Here is a 13205-nt window from a genome sequence, read left to right as displayed (position 1 = left end):
GCATTTAAAGGCAAATAGTGGAAATCTTAGGGCTGCTCAGGAATGTCAAATAGTCCAGATTCACCAGTGGTACAAGTGTAAGATGGGAGGTAAGTGGGCAGGCAGCCTGGGCCACACTGTGTGGAAGTCATCCCTATAAGGGTGAGGAGGTTTTCTGAGCAGGGGACTCACATGAAGAGAGGATATTTAATTCAGGTTTATCTGATGACAACCTGGACACAGGACACCTCAGAGAGGAGGCCGCAACAGAGCAGCTGGGCAATCTCAGTGGTTCCCAGAGAAGTCAGAAGTGGGGCAGGGGCGCAGGGTGAGTGGGGAGGGGGAGATGCCAGCCACAGAGCACAAGGACATGCCGAGTCTTGGATGCAGGGAAGGAGAGGGCCAAGGTAATGAGGTCTTGCTGGGAGCTGGGGGCTGCCAGGTGTAGGAAATGTGGAAAAGGGACACGGGTCCGGGGAAAAGCTGTGTTTGATTTTAGCCTCGCTGAATGTGAGGAACCAGTAGGGGGTGCGGGGCTGGAACTTGTGAAGGGGGTAAAAGTGGAAGCAAATGGGCTGGAGAGAGAGAGTAAAAATCTTTAGCACCTGGGGTGCCCGGGCGGTTCAGTCAGTTAAGTGTTGGACTCTCGATTTGGGCTTAGGTCATGATCTCGAGGTTTGTGAATTTGAGCCCCGCCTTGGGCTTTGAGCTGACAGCATGAAGCCTGCTTGGGATTCTCTCTGTCCCTCTCCCTCTGCCCCTCTCCTGCTGTGTGCTCTGTTTCTCTCTCAAAATAAGTAAGTAACTTGAAACAAAAGTCTTTAGCACCCTGCATTTGAATGTTCCACTGTCTCTAGGGTTAGTCTCTCAGTAACTCCTTGACCATGTCCCCTGGTGTCCTCGTATATAAGATGAGGGGTCTTGAGTTTGATCTTCAAGCCCCTCCTCGCTCAAGCCTCCTTTCATTGTTCCCGATGGCTGAATACCACTTAATACCAATAAACACTGATTCCACCTCCTGCTTTGTTGATTCTCATAGTGTTGGAAAGAGGAATTTAGTGACCAAATCAGCCAGCAATAGCTGACATTTACAGATCACTTACTATGTGCCAAGCACTGTGTTCTTGGCAACCTATGTGCAGCAACTCATTTAACCTTCACAGCAGCCCGGTGAGATAGGTACTGTCACTGTCACCACTGCCGCCATCATAATGACCGCCACCACCACTACCATCATTGTCACCACCACCTTCCTCCTCGGCGTCACCATCATCACCATCTGTAGTTTATAGATGAGGAACTGAAGCAAAGAGGGGTTTAAGTAACTTAACCATGGATCTCTGCCAAGTGAACAGCGGAGCTGGGGTTCAAGTGCACGGTCTGTGTTTAAGAGCCTGGCTGTGACACCGCTGTGCCCCGCTAGCTCTACACCATTCTAGCATTTGCACCCCCAGACCACACAACCTCTCGAGTACAAGGCTGTGAAGATGCAGGGTGCTTGTGTTGAACCAGAAATGGCTTGACTTAACTCACTTCTCCCGAATCATTCCCAGCCAGCCCTGCGGGGTTTGCCTTCTTACAGAACACACACAGACCCTGTCATCAGGTCCCTGATCCATGTTCAGACAGACTTTGGTTCTCTGTGGGGAGCTGTCTGGTTTCCCTGGTCAATTTGCTTTGCTTCTGGTGGTCACGGCCATTGGCCCCACACACCTCGTTCACCTTGACTCCTCACAGAGGGGATTCCTGGGCGAATGACTGAAAAAGGCAGGATTCTTAGGGTGCCTACTGCCTGCTGCCCAGAGGAGCTCACCGCGCACATTGTTCTCCACTGCCTATAAGCAGATGCTGCACACGTCTCCACCTCTCACCCCAGACCTTGCTCCTCATTCTCCAGACCCACGTACACATATGCCCGTGGGATGCTGCCTGTGGGTGTCTCCACGTGTCCAGATGTGAGCTGTCAACTCTCTTTCTCCCAGTCTACCATTTCTCAGTGTTTCCAAGCCACCGAATGTCTAAGCAAGACCCCTGTAGTTCACCCAGTCCTGTGGCTTCTGCTTCCTGAAAACAGTTTAAATGCATCTCCTTCCTCAGCTCGGCCTGAACTTCTGGGGCTGCGGCCTCCCACTAGGTTCCTTTCTTCTGGTCTGCTTCCCCCGTACCCATTCTCCACCTTGCTGCCAGGCGAGTCGAGAATTTGGGCATCATCCTTGTGCAGGGGCCGTGCTAGTCTTCTCTGTATCCTTCCAATTTTAGTACGTGTGCCGCCGAAGCCAACGCCGTCAAGCTACTCAAAAAGGGAAACTGTCCGTGTTGCTTCTGTAGCGTTCAGGACGAAGTACGGGCACAAATGGCTCTCCGTGACCTGGAACCCGCCTCCCTCACCCGCCGTATTTCCCACCGCTGCCCTTCCCATCTTCACACACCAAACTCCAGATCTACCAAGATATGAAATTGCCACTTTGTTTTACCTGTCATTCCACCACTGAAGGAATGATGCTGTGTCAAAAAAATTTTTTACTGGCATCTTGTGTCTCTTTACACTGATAATAAATGGTTGACTGTAGTTGATTTTTTTGTTTTCTCTGCTGAGTGCTTCCTTTTGCCAGACTTTCCCCAAGGAGAGACAGCCAAGGAGAAAGGTGTTCTCTTTCATCTCCTGACGTGGTGGGGGATAGAATGATAAATCAGACACTGACGCTACCCTCAGCGGTAGGTGAGACATGAACACATAAAAACTCTGGCAAAAGATAAATGCTGATAAATACCCCAAGAGAGGGACAAATAAGATGGCTTGGACCCTGTGGTGGGGAGAGTCCTTCCGGCCCAGGAATGCAAGAGATGGAGCCCACTGTGCCTCTCTCCACTGTTCCCCTGCTCTCGCAGTCCTGAAGGTAACACACTTTTCCAAGTCATGACACTTCCCGAGGGGCCCTCTTCCCAGCACAGAAAGGAGGAAACAGTGTCTTTCTTTGGCTAACAAGGCTTTCAGGAATCTGGAGGTTTAAAAATGGTGGTCCACAGACCGTGTGATCTGAGTTGTAATAGGCGTAAGGAGCACCAGTACGGCTGGATCCTCATCTTTCTGAGACAACCCCCACTGTCAAGGACCCTCTCTCCACCATTAGCATCTCAGACAGGTAGATGACATTAGTGCTGAAGGGATAAAGGAGGCAGAGAGGTGTCTTTAAAGAGTTAAAGTGGACGTGGAACACATCTGTGGCAGGGAAGGACAGGGCATTACACCAGCTGCTCAGAGGCAGGTGGTGTGGGCTGACTGGGTGGATGTGCCCTATGTCTTAGCATCAGCTAGATCAACCCCTTCTCCTTAAAAGCAGCTTTTGCAAGTCACTGTCCCGAAGCTTTTCCTATGAGTGCATATCAGCTTTGGGACACTCTTAGGACGGAGCACCGCCCACAAACGCTTGCGTTTCCATCCTTAGCCAACATTCGCTTTACTTGCTGTTGCTGGGTATTTATTCCCCAGGCAGGGCTCTCCAGTGGTTGTAGAGTGTCCAATTTCAGGTGTTGGATAACTTTAAGATTCGTGTGCAGTAGGTGGAGGCCCAAAGGGAACCGCATGTTCCACCTCTTCCACAGCATGATACACATAGTAAATGCTCAATAAAGACTGGTTACAGGAATGGACACATCCTCGGGTAAAAGACAAATCAAATTGCTAAGAAATATCCAAAGTTTGAAGTTTGCAATGACACACTGTGCAGAGGCAGCCAGTAAATTACTCATAGAACAAACCACAAGTGACTGAAATATGGGGTAGTAATTTTTGTAAGCTCAAGTGGTTTATGCAGTCCTCAGGATCTCTCGATGGAATTATAGCCCCGTAATTCAAATAGCTCCCATTTCCTTGACACACAGACCATGGATCTGAATCCCAAATCCTGCCCATGGTTGGTATACTGCGTTTTTCTCCACCCTTGCAGTCTTATGCTGCCCAACAAAATCTTTTGTATGCACCTCTCGAGTGTGAGGTACATTCACCTCCTCTTTGTCTTATGTTGTTTTTCTGTATTATAATGTATTTAACTTATTAATGAGACTACATCCAATAAAACTGGCTTTCTTATGGGGTCGTGGAAGTTTATTCCTTTTAGCTACCAGCTTTTGAATCCTATAGGAAGCAGAGTGATGTTAGTGGTGCTTTCTTTGCTCAAGTATTAGCACGTATGGACTTAACCTGATCTCTGCACACAAAAATAGAGGGAAAAAAATCCCTGGTAGGTAGGAGATAAGCCTTCTTCTTTACTTTTTTCCTCTCCTGCTTCAAGCCTTCCCTGATATGAGGAATTTGAATTCATTGTAATTGAATAGCTATTGTTGTTAGCTCTCTTTCCTATAGATGGTCTTATACATATGCAGCTAGTACTTTAAAAGCAGACATGTCAGGTACAGTTATAAAGCAGCTTATTGTTTTTTTTTTAACTGGCTTTGCAAAGTTAGCCACAGTAGGACTAGTTGCCCCCCTAACACTGGGTGAAATTTTAGGCAAGTGTCATTGTTTATCTGCTTACTCTTGCATGGTGAAAAGTTGGGGGTCTCTTTAGTCTCTCAAAACAGGTGCAGTTCTGTTATGGATGTGTGTAGTTGTGTAATAATCAAAACTCTGAATTGCATTCAACACTGAAGCTGCTCCCTTGCTTTGCTCGAATCTCCACCAGAAGAGAGCATGGTACTTTTATTTTGTGTCTTCTGTCGACCTGTACCTCCTGACCCCTTTCCCACCCCATACGTGCATTGGCTAGCCATAACTTCTGACCATTCTAGGGTTAGAGCAGAGGAACGCAGAGGAAAACATGTCTAACTTGACTGCCACCAAAATGGTTGCAGATATTTGTAGATGTGTAAAGATGCCTCTGTGGTGGGCACTTTCACAGAAATTTTGGAGACCTCCCTGGTACTGGGAATCTTTCATCTGGCAGTTCCCATGACAGGCAAATTCATCTCCCCTTGGTTGGAACTCTACCGCTTTGCCAAAAGTGTCTTGAGCAGAGTGCCTTGAAGATGGTGCCATTATCTCTGTCTCTCTTCATGCTAAAATGTAGACCTCTCCACTAAAATGTTGAGCTCTCTACCAAACCCCAAGGGTGATTGGAAACTACTCCCACCCTTCCCCCACCTCTGCTAGACCTGCTTACGTGGTTTGAGACTCCACTGCAGAGTGGGATTCGTTGGAGCCTACTGTCCTGGGGCCTCAGTAGAAAGTGAGGGTATGCTCCCAATTTTACGTCCTGTAAAACATGGCATATACCTGTGAAAGAGAATCAAATAATTTTTATGTGGGCTTGCTAGTCATAAGCCACCGATGTCCTCACCTAAATGGGCAGGACTTTGGTGTCTCCCCTCAGGCTGGATGTAGGAGGCTTTTATCACAATGGCTGTGCTCCAAGCAGCTGCACCTTTCCTGTTCCTTCTCATGGGCTCCTGCAAAATAAGAGAATCACTGCAAAATAAGAGAATGAAATATTCTCTGTTAGTCCAGTGAACTGGTTGATCTTGCTCTCAGATCCTGAGGAACTCTGAAGCGATCTATCCCCTTGGTATACAGGAATATTTCCAAGTGTCCTTTTCTTTCAGTAACTTAGAATGAAATTAACATCCATATATAAAAATTAATCATATAATCAATCTATGGGTATCTATTGCTCACCTTGTGCTTTGTTCTGTGCTAGTGATTTGGAGGGGCTAAATATATATGAGAATATAAATTATGTATATGTGAAAAGTATCTGGCAAGTGGGCAAGGGGGGCTGTCAGGGGGCCTGGGTTGGTGACTAGTAGGAGCCCTTGGCCTATGGAAAGCTGGTGGAATTTGATGGGAAAGATTAGTTATTAAAATTTCTCATCTAAAGCCAGGAATGAAGGATAAATTTTTCATAGAGGTTTATTCCCAAATTGTGATTCGGGGAAGTTGAAATGATTTGTGTTTTAATTATGCCTATGTATTAGATGAAGGTTAATCTAAGACTTATAAAAATAGTAGAAATCGATGCTTTTAAAGTCTGGGTGTTATGTGCTGGGTGCCATAGTGGTGCCCCTGACTAGTTGAATGCGGTGGAGGGGTCCTGGTGAGAGTAAGTGGCAAATGGGTTTGTAACCAGGTCTATGAAAGACACTAGAGCATGGTGGATGCCAAAAGGAGGAGTTTGGACTTGGTGTGGGATGCAACGGGGACTTTCAAGTGGAAGGAAGATCAGCAAAACGATAAAGGAAGATTAATCCAGCAGCACTGGGTTTTAGAAGGGAAGAATAGAGTGTCTTATAGAACAGAGTGTTCCTTCCTTTTTATTCACATTGTTGCTCTCCACTTCTCAACTTGGGTCCTTATTGCTTCTTGTCAGAATTTCTTGCTCTGATGATTCCTTACCCCCCTACAGAATAATCTCAACTCAGTAGCTTGATTGTCAAAGGCCTCCAATATCTGGTTCCTAAATTATTATTTTTGTGCTCCTCTATGTGAAGCTTTTTGATATGAACTGTATTCTCCACCTAAAAAGCTGCATTATTCAAAATTGTATCATATCCTTGGCTACCTTCATGTCTTGGTCTATAGAGTTTTCATCTTTAATGGCTTGTGTGTTTCTATTCCATGCCTTATGGCCATATCAGATTCATCCTTCTCCAGGAAGTCTTCCTGCTTTGAGAAATGGTTCCTTCTTTTAAATTTCTGAAGTAATCACTGTTTGTCGGTCCATTGAGCACACCTAGCATGTGCCTATATGCTTGTCTATTTATCTCGTGTTGGATACCACATCCTACATTCTAGATTATAAACTTCCAGAGATGACACCTGAGTTTCCATATTTAAAAAATTTTCCTCTAGGCCTCAGTAAATGTATGTTGTCCAAGGTAAAGACAGTGGAAGTAGAGGGGAAGATACAGATGCATGAATGATTTTGAAGGAAGAATTCACAGAACTTTGTGATTACTGAGTTATTGAGATCCTTCTTGGGGGCCTATTTTTATTTGTATGCTGTTTAAACTCTTGAGATAATGGGTTCCATATACATCCATACTCCTGTGCAAAGAAATTCTTCCTTTTATTTGTCCTAAATTGCCCTTTATACTGATGATCCTATTTAAAGCATAAGGTCTATATGCCTTTTAAAGGTTAGGGCACTGTTTAGCCAGACGCCCAAATATTTATATACTGAGACCTACACGAGTGTTGTCTGATTAATACCTGTCTTCTTGGGAAAGCTGTGAATAATGTCAACATGAACTACATTATTCCTGCTAAAAATTCATCCATTTAGTTTAACTTGCATGTAATGACACCTGAAAGTCAGGAGCTGTTTGCTGAGCGCTGTTGCAATACTGTTGTAGCTCATTCATAACGAATGGCGATGAAGTACCCTCAGCATACCAAATGGGAGCATCAGCATAAATGGGAAATTTAGGGGCTCCTGGAAACCTTTAATATGTGATGAATATAAAAGGAAAATGCAGTGGGTCTCAGAGAAATCCTTGTTTGGAAAAAAAGACTCTTTCAGTAATAAAATTGAATTGGAAGTTAAAACTATGATATTAACCACATGCTTTATGTTAACGCCAGCTGAAATTTATCAAGATAGCTGAACAATGACGAAGGTGGAGCTGGAGCTATTAAATAGACTGAGGAGGGGCTGGGGAAAGGCAGAAACTCTCCATTTTCTTTTCCTCCTTCTTCCAATTTTTGATTCCTTCTTTTCTCTCCTGTTGTAAACATCAGCCTGTCCTCTCTCCTCTCTCTCATCTTTCCTACCCTGCGAGCCTACCTTCCCTCCTCAGCCGTTCTATTCCCTCTCTGTTGTAAGTTACAGAGTTTTGCAATTTGAGGGACCTTGAGACCATCTAATTTAGTCTCCTCCTTCTCATAGATGAGGCTAAAAAGCCCAAGAGGAATTAACTTCCTCGCTCAAGCCAGCCAGTGAGTGATAGCATCTGCCTGGGAAGCATCACATTTCAGTATCGAAAGGGCCTGGGATGTCATCCGTGCCACTCATCTAACCAATGCAGGAGCACGTTCTAAAATATCTAGAGTTAGCCTGGTGGAGAATATTTCCAGGGAAGGTAGCCTACTTCTTGGTTAGACGTGTTATTCTGTTGTTGGAACATTCTGATAGAAAGCTATGCTTTAGATTAAATTCTGATTCCCTTCCATTTTCTTCCACTGTTCCTACTTCTGTCTACTGAGTTTCAATGAAGGTTTCCTTTCCTGTGTTTGGTCTTTAAATTTGTGATGAAGGAACTGCACTTTTAAGCCTTATCTTCTGTAAACCAAACACCCCTGATTGTGTTAATGGTTCCTCCTGTCACATGGGTTATGCTTTATCTCTTACCGCTTTAGAGCCCTCCCCTTGGTGATCTCTAGTCAATGTCACCCTTAGAGAATGGCAACAGATTTAGACACAATACTTCAAACAATATTTAATCCACACAGACTGCAGTGTCATCATTACCTATCAAGATCTGGAAATTTGATCAGTTTATTAGTGCTCATCATGTTAGCTTATTGGGAGATTAGACTCAGCTGAAACCCTCATGTCTTCTCCATTTACACAGCCAACAAGCCAGATCTTTCCAGCTCCTCATATCTGATTATGTAGATGATTATAACATTAAGTCTTAGTCGCTATTCCCATCAAATTTGATCATTTTGGTTTTGTACAATTTTCCCCAGCAACCTCGGTTCTTTCTGGATTGGTAGCCTTCATCCACATTCCCACGTTTTACAGTGTGCCGGCAGCTTCCTGCTGAACAGCCAACTTCAATCAAGGTGTAAGTTTATTTGTAACTACAATTAATTTATTTCTAACGACAGTGATATCTGCCAGATAGGATGTTGGTGACAGAGTCACTTGATACAGAGTGGAATGGAGTACTCCTTTGCCTGTATCAGTTAAGGTTCATTTGATTATAAGCAATGGAAATCAACTAGAAAAACCATTATATCTCACAGAGTTAAAGGAAGAATGGGACAACCAAATCTCAGAATGGGCAATTCTACAGGTAAGTGTTTGCGATGTCTTCTAGAGATTGGTGACTCCTGGTCTCTGGGTTTTTTCATTCTATCTTTCAAAAGTCTTCATGAAAAACATCTAATTGATCCCACTTGGGTACCATTGAGGTCCCTGGAGCTGTCTTGGTCCCTGGACCCCCCCACTCTTGGTTGACTCACTATGCTCTGAGTCATGGAGTCAGAGGTACAAAATTTTGTTCCATATACACAGAGCCATCAGGACCCAGCTCCTGTGCCCTTGACTTCCTAGCAAAGAGGGAACAGTATAGGCTGGTAAGCCCCACTGAGGCCTACTAAGGGGACAGCAAAGTATAAAGAGAGTGCCAAAGGAAGAGAGTGTGCTCACTGGAATATATGAGAATGGAGCTTCATTAGTGTATAACACAGCAAGGTCAGGACAGTAAAAAGACTTTTACAAACAGCTCTGTAGTGCTGGAGGGCAAACGTGGGAATAGTGGCAGGTTTAAAGACGCTACCAAATGGAGTCTTACTGTAGGGGTGATTGTGCCATAATTTTGCTGACCTCATTCGCTCAGCAAATGGTCATCAAATGCTTATTATGTGTTTACCATGTGTGAGTCATTACTACAGGGTTAGGAAAACCATGGTGAATAAGGCAGATATAGTCTTGCTCTGGTGGGGCTTATCATTTAGTGTGTGTATGGGCATGTAATAGACAAGGAAACAGGATAACAGTAAATGTTATAAAGAACACAAAATGGGGTAGTGTTAAGAAGGACAACTGGCCTGGCGCATGGTCTGGGAAAGCCGTTCTAAGAAGATGACGGTTGAGCCGAGGTCTGAACATCTCAGGAGACTGCCATGTATTGATTTGGGGGGAATAGTGGTATCTGACTTGTTTAGTGTTGAGTCCTCCCCAGTAATTCTAGTATTTGAAAGTGAATCATAAACACAGCACGTCTGAGGGCCCAGCTGTAGGTATGTCGCTATCAGGTGATGACTCTTGATGTGGCTCTGAGAACATGGTGGCTTTGGTGGCGTGAATGAGGCAGTAGTCCTTGGAGTTACCCAGCTTGGTATGGATGTATGAAGAATAGGCAGAAATTTAGATTTAGTTTCCCATAGCTTCATAATGAAGAGTGGGAAGTTCTGATCCCGCGCCCCCCCCCCCCCCCAATTGCACTGCTCTGCTTTGTCCTCCATTTTCCCATTGGCTCCCTCCTTAGACACAGGTCCTGGAAGGACTCAGAGAGTTCTCAGAGATCAGCATGCCAAAATCTGCATTTGATAAATGAGAAAACTGAGAGGTTAGTTGCCTTGTCTAAGATCACACAGGTACTTAGGGCTTCCTCTGCGGATTTGACTCAGGTTTTCTGTTTCCTGGTTCAATCCTCATTCTTTCAGATCACCCTGGCCCTGAAGCTACAGGGGTGTTTTTTGAGAACTGCATTTCAAACTAGGGTGGGATCCAGGTTCACATTTAGTGTTAAAAATAATTATTTCATAAAACTTCTAAAGATGAAATTAGTATTAGATAAGAAACTGTTTTATAATAAGATATTGTATAGGTCAGTAAAATATATTATTGAGAACAATTAATAAGTGATGAATATGTTATAAAACTATTAAACAGTTACGGAATTACTCAAAGGGCCAATTGACTTTATAGTGGTGGGGAGTTGCAAAGTGGATCATGGGAAACTGCAGGGAGGAGCTCATGATTAACCTGCGTCTTAAAGGAAAAGTAGTAATTCACTGATGTAGTGGAGGTGGGAAGGACAGGAGAGCCATCCTGGAGAGACTAGTGTAAGCGATGGGTTAGGGGACTACGTATTAGGGAAGTTTGGAGAAAGAAGCCAGACAGGAGAGTAGGAAGGCAGATAGGACTAGGGTGTTAAGAGCCTTGTTTGTCTTGCCAAAGGCTTTTAGCCATCCTATAGAAAAATGCTGTTCAAAACTACTGATCACTGTCTGTGATTTTGGACACGTCTGATATTTGTGCTGTCCAATATGGCAGCCACATGTAGCTCCTGAGCCCTCGAGTTTTTTTTTTTTATTTTTAGCTACTGAGCGCTTGAAATGTGACCAGTGCAATGGAGGGATTTTGATTTTAGTGAATTAAAATGTAAATTTTTTTTTTAATTTTTTTTTCCAACGTTTATTTATTTTTGGGACAGAGACAGAGCATGAATGGGGGAGGGGCAGAGAGAGAGGGAGACACAGAATCGGAAACAGGCTCCAGGCTCTGAGCCATCAGCCCAGAGCCCGACGCGGGGCTCAAACTCACGGACCGCGAGATCGTGACCTGGCTGAAGTCGGACGCTTAACCGGCTGCGCCACCCAGGCGCCCCAAAATGTAAATTTTAATAGACACACACAGTTAGTGGCCATCATATTAGACAGTGCAACTTTAGAACGTGTGGGGCCGTAAGCAGTTCTAGGTAGGTGAGTGATACAATTAGATATGTGTTTAATGATTCCTCCAACGGAGGAATTATTACTATGAAGCTATATTTATGCAATTCTATGACAATCAAATAAGGAAAAAATAAATTCATTGATTTTTGTATCAACTAGCCTTAAAATGAAAACAATGATGATTTTGGTTTCGAGGAAGCTCAAAAAATAGGCTCTTCTAATGCGTATACTCCTGGGATCAGAAGGAATGCTCCAGTAATAGTGTTAGTAGCCATTGTATTGTGACATATCAATAAAAAGATAATGGCACATAAAATACTGTTAAAACTTACGTTATTATTTTTTTTCTAAAGTAAGCTGCGTGTCCAACCTGGGGCTTGAACTCATGACCCTGAGATCAAGAATTGCAAGCTCTACTGACTGAGGCAGCCAGCTAGCCCATAAACACTGTTTTATTAAGGTCCCCTTCTTTCCTTAGATTGTTAGAATGCTGCATTTCTGTAAGGTTTCTGAAATTTCATGTATATATTAAGAAGGTAATAATTAAAAAAAATCCATCCTAGTTCATTTATCTGTCACTAGTTAAGTTGCAAATTACGTGGTGGCTAACAGGGAAATCTTAAATCTTTCATTAGCACAGGATAGTCTCCAGAGAGACTGTGACTTCAACACACATTTTGGATAGATTCCAAGCTAGGGAAGATATCTTTCAACATTCCTAAAAACAAAACAAAGAAATCCTTTTAGCTCCTGAAGGGCTAAGGTCTTGTTTGGCCCACTTGGGGTGGGACTTGGGCTGCGGCGGGGGCATGGTGTCTACTTCCCACCCAGACTACAGTGTGAATTCACCTCCCCTCCTGTTCCCTGGAGCCTGGTTTGGTTGATCTAGTTCAGGATTTCATGACAGGCCTAAGCCCCTGATCTCAGCTACTCTAGAGAAGATGTAACCCTCAGAAATCGGTCGTGGAATACCTCATTCTGCTATCTGTCCCAACCCCCAGCCGCCTTGACTGGCCTAGGGTTAGGCCAAGAGTCCAGATCCAGATCGGTACCATAGGAAAATTATACACCATGATGAATCAGAGCTTTTCTGTTTGTTTGTTTTGTTTTGTTTTTGTTTCTCTTCCTTCCCCTTTTCCTCCAAAGCTAAGGATATACCCAGACTTCCTATGGGTACCCAAGGCCCCATCCAGAACTAGGCCGATTTCTGGGCATGCAGGATGGTTGGGGACCAGGCAGACGTGCAGTTTTTCTAGTCCTTTGAAGAGGTGAGCAGGGCTTTGGGACATCATATTTATCCCCCCACCCCCTGCTTTTACAGGTCTCTAATCTCAGAAACCAGGCGGAAAGGATACCAAGTCACCCACAAGAGGGCAGCAAATGATTTCCATTCCAGTTTTGTTTCTCTGCCACAGAGCTTCTATTTAGTCAAGAAATAAAAATTTGATGCTGACGGGAGGAATGGGGCCCGGGGTTCATTTCCCTGTGCAGCTTTTGCACAATTCTCATGTACCCTTGTTAGTACGGCTTATTGCTGAAGTGTGGCAAGTCCCGGCTGGTGGTCTCCTGGCCTGAGCAGGCAGGATGGGGAGGCCTGTGGGACCTGGCCTTCCTCTCTGCTCAGCATTCAAGGTCAGGATTTGTTCCTGAGGAAAGGAACAACACAGACCTGCATTTGGTATTTTTCTTGTTTCAACCTCCTTGTTGTGAAAGATTCCTCAGTTTGTGCTTCGGCCCAAATTATCAGATGCTGGTCAGTTGCCAATGTGCCCAAACAGGAGACTGAACAGGTAGAGATGTCTCCAGGCCAGAGGACTTTCCCTCA

The 13205-nt window shown here is 44.4% G+C and overlaps 1 pseudogene; it reads right to left on the bottom strand.

The window, feature by feature from the left end:
- Window positions 1-2171: 2171 nt before the first annotated feature.
- Window positions 2172-2260, bottom strand: LOC122490677 (annotated as a pseudogene).
- Window positions 2261-13205: the final 10945 nt, after the last annotated feature.

This window comes from Prionailurus bengalensis, chromosome B2 (genome assembly GCF_016509475.1).
Source record: "Prionailurus bengalensis isolate Pbe53 chromosome B2, Fcat_Pben_1.1_paternal_pri, whole genome shotgun sequence".
In the NCBI taxonomy this organism is placed as follows: Eukaryota; Metazoa; Chordata; class Mammalia; order Carnivora; family Felidae; genus Prionailurus; species Prionailurus bengalensis.
The sequence above is the reverse complement of the archived record's forward strand: the minus strand, read 5'-3'. Positions and strand labels throughout refer to the sequence as shown.